At 38.4% G+C, this 18,880-nt stretch overlaps 1 pseudogene; it reads right to left on the bottom strand.

Annotated features, from left to right (window-relative positions):
* Positions 1-4,243: 4,243 nt before the first annotated feature.
* LOC148999784 (L-type lectin-domain containing receptor kinase IX.1 pseudogene) lies at positions 4,244-6,331 on the bottom strand (annotated as a pseudogene).
* Between the last annotated feature and the right edge of the window lie 12,549 nt (positions 6,332-18,880).

Genomic DNA, 18,880 nt, shown 5'->3' with positions numbered 1-18,880 from the left:
GATTTTGGTTAGTTAATGGCTTGACGCAGAAAATTGTCGAGGGAACTGAAGAAGATTTGTAATTCTTGTAAACTGTTAATGTGAAAACTCTTCAAGAAAAAGGATATATATATATATCTTATACACGAAAATCAGTTGAATCTGCTTTCGTTGAAAAATGAGAAGAGTTCTCCATGCAAACCCATCAGGGTGTTTAATAAATCACATGGTATCTTTGCCTGACAACAATACAAGGGAAGTCATGAAGTCATGATCAATGCGTAAAAAGCTACACTTTGGATCATGCCAATACAAAATAGATTACATAGAACATTTATAAAAGAATAAAAGTAAAATAACCCAGATATAATATTATAACCCCGTTAAGTAAGCACACGCCATAACCCAGATATAATAGGATTCACATCCCCTGTAATTCATTTTTCTGCAATTCCCTCGTATGATTGTGTCATGTGGCATTTAAGTAATCCAATGGTTATTCAATTTAAACTAAATTTGAACTGTATTTAAACCCACCCATAAATTTGAATTTTATTGAAATTCTAGTTTGTTGGATTCACATCCTCTGTAATTCCTTTCTCTGCAATTCCCACAATTCCCTCATAGGATTGTGCCATGTGGCATTTAAGTAATCCATCGGTTACCCAACAGACTAGAGTTTCAATAAAATTCAAATTTATGGGTGGGTTTAAATACAATTCAAATTTAGTTTAAATTGGATAACCGTTGGATTACTTAAATGCCACATGGCACAATCCTATGAAGGAATTATAGGGAATTGCAGATAAAGGAATTACAGAGGATGTGAAGCCGATATAATATAACCCCATTAATCACACGCAAATTGACTATTCCATCAAAAGATGAGATAGAAGAAGGGGAAACTTTACTTCTTCAAATTCTCTTTCTATTAATCTTGACTCGTACCGCCCAATGAGTTCTGTTAGGATTGAGATATATACGCCACACAATAAGGGTAAAACGCACCTTTAAATGCTAACAAAATGACTTATAGATGGAAGCCTCCAATAGACCCGATCCTTACTATATGGTGAATTAGTGTCAGGCGAACACATATCTCTACTCTGATAGGGAACACATGTCTCTACCGAACTATATCTTTCCATAAAGTTAAAGATTCCCCCCAAGTAACAGCACTTTTATATATTGGAAATATAGGTATTACATAACATAAGGCGAGGCTTTGTCCCTAACTTCTGAGGATTCGAACTTTTGACTTCCTATTTGGAGATGTTGATTTTCCACCGAGCCACCCCTAGGGGTTAATTAAAGATTTTCAAACATCCATTAATCCGATTCATCTAGCATAATGCCATGTTGAATTTTGTTTCTTAGTATTTTTTTTTTTTTCATGCATCATCCCTCACGAATCCTAAGTTAAACCTTTTTTTTTTTTAAATGTTTATTCGGTCCACTCAAATTTTACCCAACTGAGAGTTCTACTACTTGGGGAAATAAAACAACTATGTACAAGACCAGTCAAAGCATGAATGTTCTAAATGTTGACCACACCAATTTCCCACCTATGGAAAAAGTCATCCAACGACCGGGTGCAACACTAATCATGACACCTCTTGTTGCCAAGTCAAGATTTCTGTAAGTTTAGATACTAACACAATTTTCTATTTTTCGGGGTGAAACCAGGGTGCAAAGTTTCGGCAAAATTTGTCACTTCACCCACTTGGCAAAGCTTGAGAACCAACGAATTTCGGCCAAATTTCAAACTCCATTTAGGGAGTATTTTAGTTCATTTTGGGCCCAAATTTGGTGTCTAGCCTAATTTGATGCTAATAAACACACTAGAATTGCTAGTTTTGCCTAACACTTTACCTAAATTGGTATTCTTGATTGGCACATACCCTATTGTACACGGACAAAACTGGAACTGTAAAATATTTAATAGTATTCTCAAGGACAATAAACGTCATTATACAATACATGTAATCAAGTATACAAATACAACTAAGCATAGTTGTATTGGCACCACCTCCATCATGTCAATACCAAGTATTATGCATCCATCTGCTGTGAGTCTTGCGACTCGTGTCCCATGTCAGAAGGCCCAAAGGCTTTATCTATGAGTTTCTCCTCCATCATATTTTTAAAGCCATTATATGACATTTCATGTTGATGGCTATTGAGGTACAGAGAAACTAGACCTTCGTAATTGGCTTCATCATATGATGCAAAATTACTCTCATCAGGAGGGTAATGATAATAAAGATACGGATGAAACTCTGCTAGATGCGACGGTAGTGGTGGTAGTGGTGGTGCATACGGTGGTGGGTATGAATTATTATGTTGCCATGGAAAGGGAAGAACGACCCAGAAGTGAAAAATCCACCAGAAGACAATTCCTTAATGTCGGTGGAGTTTGGACATCGAAGATGTACTTGAAAAATGGGAATTGTTGACATTAGTAACGAACGGGTCAAGAGAGTTTTATCTACTAAACTACGTGCTTCTGTGAAAGTCTTTGTAGTTCTAACTTCTAAGTCTTTGATTGATTCCTTTGAGCTCTCTCTATAAGCTAACAAGATCCAGGAGTATATGGTACAGCTGCTCAAAAAAGCGTTCTCTTTTAGTTGAGTCATGAGTGATTTCAGCTCTAAAGAAAGAAAGACATGCATATAGGTTTGTGTATAACAATTCAAACCTAAGCATTCATGTTGGCCACAACTTCACCATTGGGAGATTCATCTTCATTGTCTTTCCTACGTGAAATTGGTACGAGTTCGAATTCCTTAACTTGTATCAGGGTAGAGTTCTATGTTATCCTCAGATTTCTCTATCATTGTGGTGCGATTTATCTCTAAATGTGGATAAAATGAATTAGAGGTAAGATTTTCAGTGAGCGCACTAGATATCGCACCGCACATTGTGCCCCTCTAATTTTCATTAGTACCATTAATTATTACTATTATTATTATGAAAAGCAAGGGTTCATCAATTTACTTCATCAAAGACAAAGCCAAAAGTTGCAGCCGTACATTAAATATATGTCAGTCATATTCTTGGTAAGTGGTCAAATTTTCAGCCCAATGCATAAGAAAAGCACAAAAGCACAAAAGCTTTAATGCCCAAATCGTAAGAAAGAATAGATCATCAACTCTGACCATTTTGGTGGAATGCACCGACTGGAGAAACACATTTCCTCATGACAACTAGAATTTCTTTTTCCTGCAATACCAAACTTAAGATGCAAAAGTCTAAGGCTCGATCATGATAGGTTTCATAATCTTAAGTTCTAACAATTTTCAATGACAAATTGGATTAATCTGTCAAATGAAAATCCAATTTTGGAGTGCCTGTGTTAATCAAAATAAAGAGGGGTATCAGTGCTTTAAAGCCTCTATTTTAGGGTGTCGGTGCAATTTGCTCTTCTAATTAATATCATTCCCACTTTGCATCCTATTGATCATTTTATATGAGTTTGAATAATCAGAGCAAACGGAGAAATTTCTGTCTAGCAAACTACTTACCTATTATGCCAACCAAACAAACTATAACTGAAATTCTGAAGAAAAAGAAATAAAATACACTGAAATTTTTATCTCCTAGTGAAACCATTAGGTGAGTTGTAACCAACCAGAATTTGGGCTAGTATTGTCCTACTCTGATATTGCTTGGGGTGTTGAGTGTTGGCTTCAACCATTGTGTTAATGTACTCAACCTTGCAAGGAATTGTCGTTATTGGGTATGTTTCTTTGCTCACACACCTAAATAATCTCCTACTATTCTTTGTTCCTAGATCCATAACAAGAGCTAAAGAACCGGAAATCATAATATTGCTTTGTTCATAGATCCATGCTCATAATAATTTTTTGGTGGCGAAGACTAACACCTCTTGGTAAGGTCAAGAGTTCGACTCTTCTTGGAATATATATAAATATTTTCATCCCCCTATCCAAAAACAGAAACAATTTGTTAGCAATTATTTGCAACTACAACAACGGATGAATGAACATCCTCTATTGATACATCATTGAAAACAATAATCATTTTCACGAAATTGTTAGTATTCATTGTACTTTTCTCCTCATACAGAGTATTAGAACATGTTTACAAAAGTATCTTACTTGGACAAAAAATATCTAAAAACAATGTCAAGTTCGAAAAGAAAAAATTAAACAAGATATGCAAACATTAAAATTTTAAAAGGATTTTTCTTTGGGGGGGGGGGGGGGGGGGAGGGAGGAGTGCACAAGGGGTGGCATACACATTACCATTGTGAATTACTCAAGAGGGATACAGACGGAGAAGATGAATTAGTTGATGACTTGTCTAACATGGATGAATTAGTTGCACCACTAATGTATGAAGGTTGGGATGGTGAAATTGAGAATGTAGACAAATTGAATGAAGGGGGTATAGGCATCTTAGATGGAAGAATGGGCAATGGAGCATCAAATTGGAGAACGTGAATAGCTTTATCAATGGAAGGTCTAAGTTTGTAGTTTGGGTGAGCACACCATAGCCCAACAATCATCAAGCACTCTACTTTTCTCTCGTCAAAATCCATACCTTGACTTGGGTCAGCAGCTTCTAGATGTCTTTGTGTTCCATAGAGCTCCCAAACCCAATTTACCAAACTTACTTCATTAGGGCCAGCCCTATACTCAACTGACCTTCTCCCACAAGCAATTTCTAAAAGAACAATGCCAAAGCTATATGTATCAGATTCTTTGGTTGCTTTACCATGCAATACATATTCTGGAGCCATGTATCCCTTGGTACCAGCTATGTTGGTTGTTTGTGTTTGTGGGGTTATATTATTGTCACCTATGGAACTATCTATGTTGACAGTTGCTTGTGGATACTCTTTCTCGTGTTCCACAAACTTAGCCAAACCGAAATCCCCAAGTTTAGCAGTGAAATGGGTATCTAGAATTATGTTGCTGGATTTAATATCCCTATGGACAATGCATTGTTCCCACCCTTCATGCAAATACTGTATTGCAAAGGCTAAGTCAAGAGCTATCTTGTATGCATGTTAAGGAGCCTCTGTTTCGAAATAGATGGAAATCAAGACTTTCATTGGGCATGAACTCATATACAAGTAGAAACTCTTTCTTTTGGTGGCTCCAACCAATAAGTTGCACAAGATTCCTATGCCGCAATCGACTAATGATCTTCACCTCCGATGCATATTCCTTTGTGCCCCGTTTAGACCCTTTAGAGATCCTCTTCACGGCAGTATCCTTATTGATATCACTTAAGAAGCCTCTATAGACCCCTCCAAAACCTCCCTCTCCAAGCTTTTGTTCCTCATCGAAATTCCTTGTTGCTCGAGCCAATTCAGCAAATGTGAACTCCCTAGGACCTGTGGGCACATCTAAGATCACATCGTCTTCTGCTTCGCTTTGTTGTTTCTTTCTCCGAACCCAAAGCAAACCCAAGATGGTACTAATCACCGCAACACCTCCAGCCGCAGCCAGTCCCACAATCATCGCTACATTTGTATTATTATTCGAATTCTCAATTAATTCCAAACTCGATTTGAAATCCCAGGAATTGAGTCCATTTATCTCTAAATAATTCCCGGTCGATGAAGAGAATCCAACAGTGACATTTTCTGGTAGAATGTTTCTGAGATCAACAATACAGCTGCCACTACAGATTCCACAAGAAAGAGATTTATTAACACAAGTTAATGCGACACTCAAGTTGTGGGAACTTGATCATAATCAACCCATGCCTTCCATTGCATACTTCCATTTCTCATCATGCTCCAGAAAGTAGAATTAAAAAATGTAGTAGTGTTTACAGATCTAGCGGAAGAGATATCGATACCTATGTGATTGTCGCTTGGGTCCCAACCATTCTGGAAAGTATCGAACTCCGCCGCAACGACAGAATTATTGGTTTGAAGACCATTGTTGTCAAAAAGACCAAGACCACCACCGTCATGATCAGCCTTGCAGGTTACAGAATTATTGGGAGCAAGGAAGAAAGCAAGACCATCTCCGTGGCAATTTAAGCAGCCTTCTCCCAATGTGAAGATGAAATGGGTTGTGAAGTTGGTTAAGTTTCTGAGCTGAACTGGAGTATTATAAATCACAGCACCTGTACTACCAGTAAGGCCTACACCAACTCTATTTAGTGTGAGATCGATAAGTGGATCAGAGAGTGATGCATTTCCCTGGAGCGCGATGCTCTCATTAGGCGCCACTATTGAGTTATTGAAATTGGTAAAATTGAAACTCAACGATGATGTTGCAGGAGGGAGGGTTAAAAGAAACAAACAGAATGAACAGTACTGAAAGAAGAGAAGGAAATAGTTGCAGTCCCCTGATGAGATAAAAGCCATGATTTTGGTTACTGGCTTGAGGCAGAAAATTGTCGAGGGAACTGAAGAAGATTTGTAAGTCCTTGTAAGTTGTTAATGTGAAGACTCTTCAAGAAAAGGAATCTATACCTTCGGTGTCTCATACACGAAAATCTGTTGAATCTGCTTTCGTTGGAAAATGAGAAACATTTCTGCACACAAACCCATCCCTTGTTATCTTTGCCTGACAGCGACACAAGGGAAGTCATGAAGTCATGATCAATGCGTTAAAAGTTAAAACTACACGTACTTTGGATCATGCCAATACAAATTGATTACATAGAACATTTATAAAAGAATAAAAATAAAATAACCCAGATATAATATAACCCCATTAAGCACACTCCAATTGACTCTTCCATCAAAAGATGAGATAGAAGAAGGGGAGCTTTACTTGTTCAAATTCTCTTTCTATTAATCCTGACTCTTACCGCCCAATGAGTTGTGTTAGGATTGAGATATATACTCCTTCAACATTTATTCGCCACACAATAAGAGTAAAATCCACCTTTAAATGATGACAAAATGACTTATAGATGAAAGCCTCCAATAGACCCGATTATGTATGGTGAATTATTGTCAGGTGAACAGATATCTCTACCCTGACAGGCAACACATCTCTACCGAACTATATCTTTCTATAAAATTAATGATCCCCCAAGTAACAACACTTTTATATATTGGAAATAGAAGTATTACATAACATAAGACGAGGCTTTGTCCCTAACTCCTGAGGAGTTCTAAAATTAATGATTCCCCCCTAAACGAACACTTTTATATATTGGAAATAGAAGTATTACATAACATAAGGCGAGGCTCTGTCCCTAACTCCTGAGTATTCGAACTCTGGCCTCCTATTTGGAGATGTTGGTTTTCCACTGAGCCGCCTCTAGGGGTTAATTAAAGATTTTCCAACATCCATTAATCAGATTCATCTAGCATAATGCCATGTTGAATTTTGTTTCTTTTTCTTTTTTTTTTTTTTTTCTTTGTCATGCATCATCCTTACGAATCCTAAATTAAACTTTTTTTTTTTTTTAATGTTTATCCAGTACACTTAAATTTTACCCAACGGGACTTCTACTACTTCGGGAAATAAAACAACCATGTCCAACCTTAGTCAAAGCATGAATGTCCTAAATCTTGACCACACCAATTTCCCACCTATGGAGAAGAGTCATCCAATGACCAGGTGCAGCATTAAGCTAGCATGACACCCCTTGTTGCCAAGTCAAGATTTTTGCAAGTTTAGATATTAACATAATTCTCTTATTTTTGGGGTGAAACCAAGGAGCAAACTTTCAGCAAAATTTGCCACTTCGCCCCCTTGGCAAGTTGGCTAACCGGTGATTTTGGCCAAATTTCAACTCCCCATTTAGGGGATATTTTAGGTTATTTTGGGCCCAAATTTGGTGTCTAGCCTAATTTGATGCCAAAAAACACACTAGAATTGCTATTTTTGCCTAAAACCTTACCTAAATTTGTGTTCTTGATCAACACATACCCTATTGTATATGGGCAAAATTGGAACTCTAGAACATTTAATATATGCCCAAGGACAATAAACTCATTATACAATACAAGTAATCAAGTATACAAATACAACGAAGTATATATCTAGGTTGGCACCACCTCCATTATGTAAATACCAAGTACTATGCATCGATGGATCCATCTGTTGTGAGTCCTACGACTCGTGTCCATGCTAAAAGGCCCAAAGGTTGTAGCTATGAGTTTCTCCTCCATCATACTTTTAAAGTCATTCTATGACATTTCATGCTGATGACTATTGAGGTACAGAGAAACTAGACCTTTGTAATTGGCTTCATCATATGATGCAAAACTACTCTCATTAGGAGGGTAATGATAATCGAGATATGAAAGAAACTCTGCTAGGTGTGACGGTAGTGGTGGAGCATATGGTGGTGGGTCTAGTGGCATACTATATTCATATACTATCTTCAAAAATACCGCTTCTCCCCAAGCCACCAAGATGGATAATTATCTAGACATTCTGATGATTATGACCCCAACCATCATAACCCCCATAAGTAGATATGGTCCATGTGGAGCCTCTAGAGTCATCCAAGCTCATGAATGATCCATCACCGTACCCATAGTAGTGCGAACTCTTGGAAGACGGTATGTACCATTATGTCCATGAGTGGGAGGGACACCATAACCATAAACAGATGTCGAGCCTACGAACTCCTCCAAGCTCACGGATCCCATCGCTCCCAACAAGTTATCCGTAGGATCAAAATGGTCATATGAGCCATACGATTGCATGAGTATCGTCACTATAACCATGATCATGCATATGTTGTTGCTCCCCTCCATGGCCCCCACTCCTCCCCGACCGAGTGTAGCTCATAGTACGACCACGATGAAGCTCACCACCATGATTGGCATCCTAGGTGGCAAGCGTGTATTGAGTCTCTCCAATATATCTCTCTAGGGGATGTTGTGTCTCTGATGATGGAACATGAATTCGATCTTGTACTCCTCCACCACCACCAAAGTTGTAGCTGTACGTTAAATATACATTAGTCGTATTCTTGGTAAGTGGTCAAATTTTCAGCCCAATTCATAAGAAAAGCAAAAAAGCTTTAATTCCCAAATCATAAGGAAGAATAGATCATCAACTCTAACCATTTTGGTGGAATGCAACTATTATAGAACTTTTTTTCCCTAATTTTGCCAACCATACAGGCTACCCAAAAATTAAGATGCAAAATCTGAGGTTTGATCATTCTTCAAACGTTGCTGTCGAGGTTTCATGATTTGGACAGCCAAGGGCAGTGATGTTGGCAATATCAATATACAAACCTTTTGATTTCTTTTTTGCATTGTGAAGGATAAGCCTTTGAATTCAAATTCATTATAACCAACTCTATCCTCAACTGATTTTATCTCCAACAGATCAAAAAGAATTTGAGTTATGGTTCAAGTGACAACAAGTTGTAGAGTACTAATTGTAAACAAGTTGTAATTTAAATTTAAATATTCAAACTCCACTCACAAATTTGAGTGTGGAAGAATTTTTCTCTTAATTTGCTTTCTCTCAAACAAACTCTAACTTGGTATCAGTTTCTAAGCCTCTTTTTATCGCCATCCACATTCATCAGGACCTTCACTTGTCACTACGATGAGCTTGCATGCTTCATCCAACTCTACCATTGCCATGGCCTCCCCTTTGATTTCACCTACCAACATCGTCTCTCTCCTTCTTGTGAAGCTTGTTCGCAACAACTATCTCCTATGGGATTCATAGTTTATCCCCTTACTATATGCCCATTACGTCGATAAAACCAATCCAACTCCTTCTACTACCATTTTGAATCTCTCCACCACAACACTCACACCAACCTCCATTCCTAACCCTGCATATTCTCAATGGCGCAAGCAAGACCATATAATCCTATCTTGGATCATCTTCTACCTTTTCAAAATTGCTCCTTCTCACATTGTTGGTCTCACAACTTCCCACGCTGGTTGGAGTTCCCTTGAACTAGCATATGCTTCCCCATCCCAAGCACGCATAATGCAATTGAAATACCAACTCCTCCAAATTCACAAAGGCCACTCTTCTATGGCCGAATATGTTCAGAAGATTAAGTCTATTGTTGACCATTTCGCCATTGTTGTTAACCCTGCTTTTTATGTTGTTATTATCCTCGTAAGGCTTTGTGGCCTAGGCCATGAATATGAATCCTTTGCCACCTCTATTACCTCCCATCTTGACCCTCTTCCCCTTGAGTATGAAATCCCCCAATGCCCTAATCTGAAAATTTGATATTGTAGGTCTGAGAACCCGGAGTGAGGGAAGAAGGCAATTGTGGGCCATCCAGGTAGAAACCATTGGATTGAATTATGAACCAATGGAATAAGATGGAGATGATGCTGAGTTGGGAGTTAAATCAGAATTTGGAAGAATATCTAACTCGGACGTTGACGGACTTGATAGATGGATCAGGTATACGGTGATGACACATGTAGAAGGTTTCAAAAAATTAGGTAGGACTAGCATAGAATGGGAACTAAGGCAGAGTTAGGGCATTCTGGGCCTTAACTTTGCTCTTGGAACAAAAGTTTTAGGGGTTGGTTGCCTACCCTGGTAGCCCCAAGTGACCAGCTTGGTTTTGGGGAAAGGGGCAATTTTGGAGAAGTGATTTTCGAAGCCCTATCTAATGTGTTTTTATTCTAAAACATGTCATTATGTTCTAAAGACATCAAAGAACGTCCGAGCTCTTCAAAGAACACTCCCTAAGGTGAAAGACAGTGTGGAGAGCATCCGTCAAGGTTTCCAAATGGTGATTTGCTTTTTTAAAGGTTAGTATTCAACTTCTTTGCTCTAGTTTTCTTCTATGATTGATTTCTCCTACTGCCAAGACCTAGTTGAAGGCTTCTAGTTGTTGTATCAACCTAATTCTTCTATTCACTTTACTCTAGAGTGAGTCCCCATTCACCCTGGCGTATCCGAGAATCTTACGGATAGATTTTAGAGAAGACCTAATATAGGATTCATTAGGTTTTCATCATTTTTGTTTTGTTTGATCTCTAAACTATGATAGATCATGCTCTAGTATGATTTCATAATTTTTTAAGCATTTTCGAAGTAGTATAAAACCCAAACGGGAAGCTTTCTATTGATCTAAGCCAAATATGTCTGTACACAGAGGGTGGTTGAATGGCCTGGTCACCCCGAGTGACTAGCCCATGCTCTAGCTGATTGCTGCCCTGGTTGATACCACACCCTACTATGTTGGTCGTTTGCTTCTCTTTTAGGTGTCATATATGTAGGGTTGTTTCTAACTTTGAACCAACATGTTAATATGATTTTTTTGGAAGCCTGAACATACTTTTTGACCTATTTTACAAGGTTACAAATCAATAGCAAGGGGAGGACGTTCACTTGCCCATAACCTTTGTTACATTCTTGATTGTTATGAAACTTGCTTATATGATTACATGTTGTTTTAGGATTTAGGAATGATTATTATGACTCTGAAATTTCGATATATAAGTGATTAATGATGTTCTTGATATATGGATCAACATATGATTGTATGGACTTAGATTGACTTGTGAATTGAGAATGAGATTGAATCCTCTTGTTATGTGAATGTAAGTCATGATTGTGAATTGGGGAATATTTATTTGGGTGTTTTGATATTGGGACATCAGTGGAGGTGGTATGGGACACAATCCTATGATGCCCCTCAACGCTTTTCACAATTATTGGATGTCATAACTAGAAAGTATAGTGGAGTTTGGTTAGAAACCTCATTATATCACACCCTATCAGTGTGAGTACTAATGCTGAGTGACCCGTGGCAGCAATGTGGGGTGGTGGGCACTTAAGACTGATAACCAACACGTGAGAGGACACAACCACATTGTTGGGGGCCATTCATTGGTAGGGTTGCATATTATAGACTTGGGCTCATAGGCGCTCAAGACCGCTAGCCAACCGATGAGAGGACATAAGAGCTTCCCATCCATTATATGTGGATGACCAATAGGGTTAAGAGAAGGCGTTGTCCAAGCTGGTTAGTGCCATAGTATATGTTGACTCTAGTAGGAGAGGATACTAAACCAACATTTGTGAGATGCATAAGGGGAGGTATTTGAACCTAAGTTGATGTGATTAAATAGTTGACTGGCATTGGGCTAGGCATAACCTGACACATGCTAGTACTCATACCAATTGTGTGGTGAGAGAGTGATAACTTAAACCCTAGCCATGGTGATAGTCCGAGAGGGATGCCTTAACCCCTTACCCGGGATCTCAAGACCAGTAACCAACCTGTGAGAGATCAGAGTGACGAGACCTACCCAGAGGAGGCTGGTGTTCCATCTTAATGCATGTCTACCATTAGAGACTAGCATCCGTTAGAGTATAGTTGCATACTTGCATTTTGTCTCACGTCATATTGAACATCATATTGTACTATGTGATGTACTGATTTGGATTGTAATATTGTTATTTGTTTGTGAACTACTCATTGAGTTCTTTTGAGCTCACCCTTTGGAGAAATTATCGTTTTAGATGACTATGCAGGTGAATAAGAGATCCCGAGCTCTGGTTCGGAGATGCTTCCCATATATTATACAGTTGAGGAAGCAATGGGAGCTAATAATGGCTCGTGGTACGATCCCAGAACCTGTATGGAGCACTATTATGGCTTTGATCAACAATGAGAGAAGATGCCTCATTTGCCAGTGGGACTACGAACTAAAAATTGATCCTAAGTTGCAGGTGTACAAGCAATTGGAGAAGAATGCGAAACATTAGAACACTTAGGAAATTTGGACTTCCCTTTATTCTTTCCAATTGTTTACTTTAGATTTGACATCACTTCCACACTCTGATTCAGTTTTGAGATCCTTCTGAGGATCCTTAATACCAAATTTATTTCTTATTTAATATTGGAACATTGATTTGTTCTTACTCATGATTGGACTATTGTGTGGAATGGTTGGTGATTGTCTGAGATTTGATCTGTGGGACTGTGTACCACACCCCCGGGTATTCAAGTGAAAGGATACCAGCTGGGTGGATGTGATATTGATGACTTCATAAGCCTCTTACTAAATTAAGAGATCTTTAAAGATCAAATAAGAAAACAACTTGACTTGCCTTCGTTAGAAGTTAATATATCCACCAGATCAAACCCCCACCCTCTAACTAAAACCAGGACCTCTCTCACAACTATGGGAGAGGACGAGCTCAAGGTTATTGCAATCGTGGTCTACATGCAAAGAATCTTCCTCTCTCTCCTCCCTACCCCTATGGTTTCTCATTAGATTTGCAGCAGATCTAATCATACAGTGGTGCAATGCTATTTTTGCTATACACCAAGAGCCAATGCATCCAAGCCAAGTTCTTCCCTATAAGCTTTCTTGGCAGCCCCCATGGCTTCATTTGATCCTTCATGGTACCCTAACTTAGGTGCCACTCATCATGTTAAATCCAATGTAAAACACATAATACAATAATGTCTTACCATGGTATTGATCAACTTTACATTGGCAATGGCGCAGGTTTGCATATAAAAAGTACTCTCTATAAATTATAATGATATTTATATGAAATTTCATCTAATTTCTTGCTTTGTGAAAGATCTCAAAACGGGGACTGTTCTACTTCAAGGATCAACCAAAGCTGAACTCTATTGCTTTCGTCCACCATCCACATCTCCCTATGTTCATGTCAACGAACGTGTCTCAAGAAGCCTGGCGTGACCAATTAGGGCATCCGTCACAAAGAACTCTAGACTCTCTCTTTCGCAGTTCTGGCCTACACCAACCTTCAACCAATCCACTAGTTTTGTGTCTCCCATGCCAAACGGAAAAATCACATAAATCACCTTTCGATTTGAATAAACAAATGGTTGTATCTTCATTCTAGTTACTGTACTCTAATATTTGGACCCCACCCCATTGCCATCTCACAGGGTTATAGTTATTATATTTCTTCTTGGATGATACAATAGATTTACATGGCTTTTTTGACTTGTACGTTGTTCAAATGCAATTTTCATGTTCAAGAAATTCTAGTATTATGCCGCCAATGTCTTTAATTCCAAGGTTCAAAATTTTCAATTTGATGGTGAGAAGGGATATGAGTATTTTGATCATTTTTTTCAAAGAGAGTGGTATATCTTATCAGTACTCATGCCCACACACTTCTAAACATAAGGGAATAGCAGAATGAAAGAATGGACATATAGCAAAAATAGGCCTGAGCCTAGTGGCTTATGTTCTAGTCCTCATTATTTTGTGGTTAGCCGCCTCACAAACGGCCTTTTTCTTAATCAACATGATGCCCACGCCGTATTTTGTGAATAAATCTTCATTTCAAGTGTTATATCACAGAGATATAGATCTTCATCATCTCTAAAAATCTTCCGACGTGCATGTTTTCCTTGGTTACGACCTTATAAAAAAAAACAAGCTCCAATATAACTCAAAGCAATGTATTTTCCTTGGATACAACTACTCACACAAAGGGTATGTATATTATGATCCAACTCTTGGCCAATCCTACGTCTCTAGATACTTAATTTTCGATGAAACCAAGTCTACCTTTGCAACTTGACCTCCCAATCACCCTTCCCCCTCTCACTTGAATCCCATCATAGTTATAGCCGATAATCTCATTTCAAATTCAAATTCGAATTCAAATTTTAAAATCACCCATCCCATCCGAAATTCCAATCCAAATTCAAATTCTGAAATTTCCCATCCCACCTGAACTTCAAATACAAATACAAATTCAAATTTTAACAACCCCCCCCCCCCCCAACAAAATTCGAATTCAGGTTTTAAATTTGAAATTTCCATAACTCTGTCTCAACCTCTCACCCCACCCAAAACCCACTCAAAACCTTAGCAACCTAACCCACCTCCACCATCCCAACCAACTTGACCCGAACCCTACCATGTGCAAACCCGATCCAAGACGAGTCATCTCAAACCGATCTCTAAATTGAACCTCCTAGCCACCTCTCCTGAAGCTAATCTTGAACCAAACCCAACTCATATACCATTACTAGTCAAGACCCCAAATGGAGGCTTACTATGAGAGAAGAATTTATGCTCTCTTACATAATGGTACTTGAGAGTCTAGAACCCCATCTGCCCCACATAATTTGGTTGGAAATAAATGGGTTTACAGAATCAAACAAAACAGTGATGGCTCTATTTCATATTATAAGGCTTGTTTGGTCGCCAAGGGATCTCATCAGCATGAAGGAATTGATTAATTTGACATTTCAGTGTTGTTGTCAAACATACTACCATCCGCTTGATTCTATCTCTAGCAATTCCCCAAGGATGGACTTTTCGCCAATTGGATGTTCAAAATGCATTTTTCAATGGTGAATTATCTAATAAGGTTTACATGGTTCAACCACAGGGTTTCATTGATCCACAGGGACTTACTTATGTATGTCACCTTCAAAAAGCTTTATATGGTTTAAAACAAACCCCTAGGGCATGTTCTCATGCTTGGAAATCATTTACTCACTCCGGGATTCTCATAGTCCTCATGTTGCACGACACTATATTTTTGTACTTCAACACATCAAATCTATCTTCTTGTATAGGTGGATGACATTTTCCTCACTGGATCTAGTTCTTTCGAGTTTAATTCTATCATTATAGCTATTGGCAAGGAATATGCCATCAAAAATTCTTGGTGACTTAAGCTACTTTTTAGGGGTGGAAGTCATCCACTCACCTCAAGGTTTATATCTCTGCCATTCAAATTATTCACTAGATCCTTTATGAAGGACCAATATGCATGAAGCCAAATCACTAACAACCCCAACCTCCATCACCAAAGCAACCTCCGAGGAACTTCCCTTTATGATGACCCGTTCCAGTATAGAAGTGCAATGGGTGCTCGTCAGTATTTGACTCTCACATGCCCTGATATAGCATTTGTTGTCAAGGGGTTTGTCAATATATGCATTGACCTACAATTGATGATTGGGCTGCAGTTAAATGAATTTTTCATTATCTAAAAGAAACCACATCCCATGGGATTATATTTCGGCCCGCAACTAATCTCTCTCTCTCGCTACCTATACTGACGTAGAGTGGGGCAATTCAACTATTGATTGACGATTTACAAGCAGCTATTGTGTCTACTTAGGCCCTAATCTAATATCTTGGAGTTCCAAGAAACAACCCAATGTGGCTTGCTCTGCTACAAATTCCGAATACGAAGGGGTTGCTAATGCTACTGTTGAGTTGATATGGTTACGTCAACTATTGGTGAACTTGGGGTGGTTACTTTTGCACCAACTCTATATTGCTATAATATTGGAGCCACTTACCTTGTTGCTAATCCTGTCTTCCATGCACGAACCAAACACATCAAGATTGACTATCATTATGTTCATGAACAAGTCACCCCAAAAAATCTGTCCATCCAGTTCATTCCCACAGGAGACTAAGTCGCAGACATTCTCACCAAAATCTTATCCGCACAAAGATTCAAATTCTTAAGATCCAAGCTCACTGTCTATCCTCAACCAATGAGCTTATGGGAAGGTGTAAAGGATAAAGCTTTGAATTCAAATTCAAATCCACTATAACCAACTCTATCTTGATCTTATCTCCAACCGATCAAGAAGAGTTTGAGTTATGGTAAAAGTGTCAACAAGTTGTAGAGTTCTAATTATAAATAAGTTGTAATTCAAATATTCAAAGTGTAATTCAAATAATATATAGATATACATCTCACACTCACAAATTTAAGTGTGGAAGAATTATCTCTCAACCATGTTCTCTCACTAACAAACTCTATCTTGCATCTTCCCATTTCCACAACAAGATACATCCCTCACAGTCATATTATCACGCCCAATTCTTTCATTGTTGATCATCAAGAATTACTATAGCTGGCAAATGTAGGCCAATCCTCCATGTTAATAAGTAAAAACATAATTTGGACCTAGGGGGTTAGCCAAGAGGCCTTGGATCGAGCTTTGAACTCGTTGACTCTGTTGTAACCCAGGGAGTTACTAACTTTTTGTGCCAAAAATCGGGGGAACAGGAAATACATGCAGCTTTGAGTGAGATGGGTCCATTGGAGGCTCCTGGGCCTGACGGGTTCCCACCCATGTTCTTTCAAAGGTATTGGGATATTACCAAGGAGGAAGTGTGTAAGGTTGTCTTCGATTTCTTTGATTCAGGTGTGCTTCCTAAGGAGCTAAATCGTTCATTCATTTGTGGATATATTTTTATATTCAAACTATCTATCTTCTTGTATATGTGGATAACACTGTCCTCATTGGATCTAGTTCTTTCGAGGTTAATTCAGTCATTACAGCTATTGGCAAGGAATATGACATCAAAGATCTCAATGACTTAATAGTTTAAAACAAGCCCCTAGCCCCTAGGGCGTGTTTTCATGGCTTGGAAATTATTTACTCACTCTAGGATTCTCATAGTCCTCATGTGACACAACACTATATTTTCGTACTTCAACGCATCAAACTATTTATCTACTTGTATATGTGGATGACATTATATTCACTAGATCTAGTTCTTTCAAGGTTAATTCTGTCATTATAGCTATTGGCAAGGAATATGCCATCAAAAATTCTTGGTGACTTAAACTACTTTTTAGGGGTGGAAGTCAGCTACTCACCTCAAGGTTTATATCTCTACCAATCAAATTATTCATCAGATTTTTTGTGAAGGACCAATATGCATGAAGCCAAATCAGTAAGAACCCCAACCTCCATCACCAAAGCAACTTCCGAGGAACTTCCCCTTTTTGATGACCTGTTCCGGTATAGAAGTACAGTGGGTGTCATTTAGTATTTGACTCTCACATGCCCTAATATAGCATTTGTTGTTAAGAGGTTTGTCAATATATGCATCGACTTACAATTGATGATTGGGCCGCAATTAAATGAATTTTTCATTATCTAAAAGAGACCACTTCCCATGGGATTCTGTTTTGGCCCACAACTAATCTCCCCCATTGCTTATCTGCGGGGCTGGCGTTATTTTGATTGATGATTTACGCGCTCTTGTCTCTTGGCCCTATCGTCTCTTGGGTTCAGAAACAACCCTGGGCTCGCTCCGCTACAAATTCCGATCGAAGGGGTTGCTTGCTCTGTTGGTTGATATGCTTACATCGCTTTGTATTTGGGTTGGTTACTTTGCCCACTCTTCTGCTATAATATTGGCCACTTCCTTCTTGTTTTTGGTCTTCCTGACCAACACATCGGTTGACTATCATTATGTTCATGAGGAAGTCACCACAAAAAAATCTATCCATCCAGTTCATTCCCACAGGAGACTAAGTTGCGGACATTCTAACCAAAATCTTATCCGCTCGGAGATTCAAATTCTTAAATCCGCTCCTGTCTATCCCGCCATGGCTTGGAGCGTGGATACCTTTGAATTTAAATTCAATCCACTATCCAACTCTATCTTGTCTTATCTCCAATCGATCAAAAAGAGTTTGAGTTATGGTAAACGTGTCACCAAGCTGTAGATTTTTAATTGTAAATAAGCTGTAATTCAAAAAATTAAAATATTCATATTATGATTCAAGTAATATATAGAAAAACATCTCACACTCACAAATTTAAGAGTGGAAGAATTATCTATCAACCGTGTTCTCTCACTAACAAACTCTATCTTGCATCTTCCCATTTCCACAACAAGATACATCCCTCAGACATGTTATCGCCCAATTCTTTTATTGTTAATCATAAAGAATTACTATAGCTGGCAAACGCAGGCCAATGCTCCAAGTTAATAAGTAAAAACATAATTTGGACTTTGCCCGTGTAGTGCATATAATACATGCTGACATTAAGACTAACGTTTGTTTGTTAAGAAAAGTAGAGAAATTAAAAGAAAGAGAAGATAAAAGACAAAGTTTTGTCTGTCATTATCTTCTCTCTCTTTTTGTTGTTAGATACAGTTATATTTCCATTGTGCGATCCATTTCATATCCTACTCAAGAAATGCCACAGGTTGCTTATCTTAGTATCA

Source organism: Hakea prostrata, chromosome 11, assembly GCF_041222555.1.
Source record: "Hakea prostrata isolate BN-2017 chromosome 11, UWA_Hpros_2, whole genome shotgun sequence".
NCBI classification, from domain to species: domain Eukaryota; kingdom Viridiplantae; phylum Streptophyta; class Magnoliopsida; order Proteales; family Proteaceae; genus Hakea; species Hakea prostrata.
This window is presented reverse-complemented; position numbering and strand designations above follow the sequence as displayed.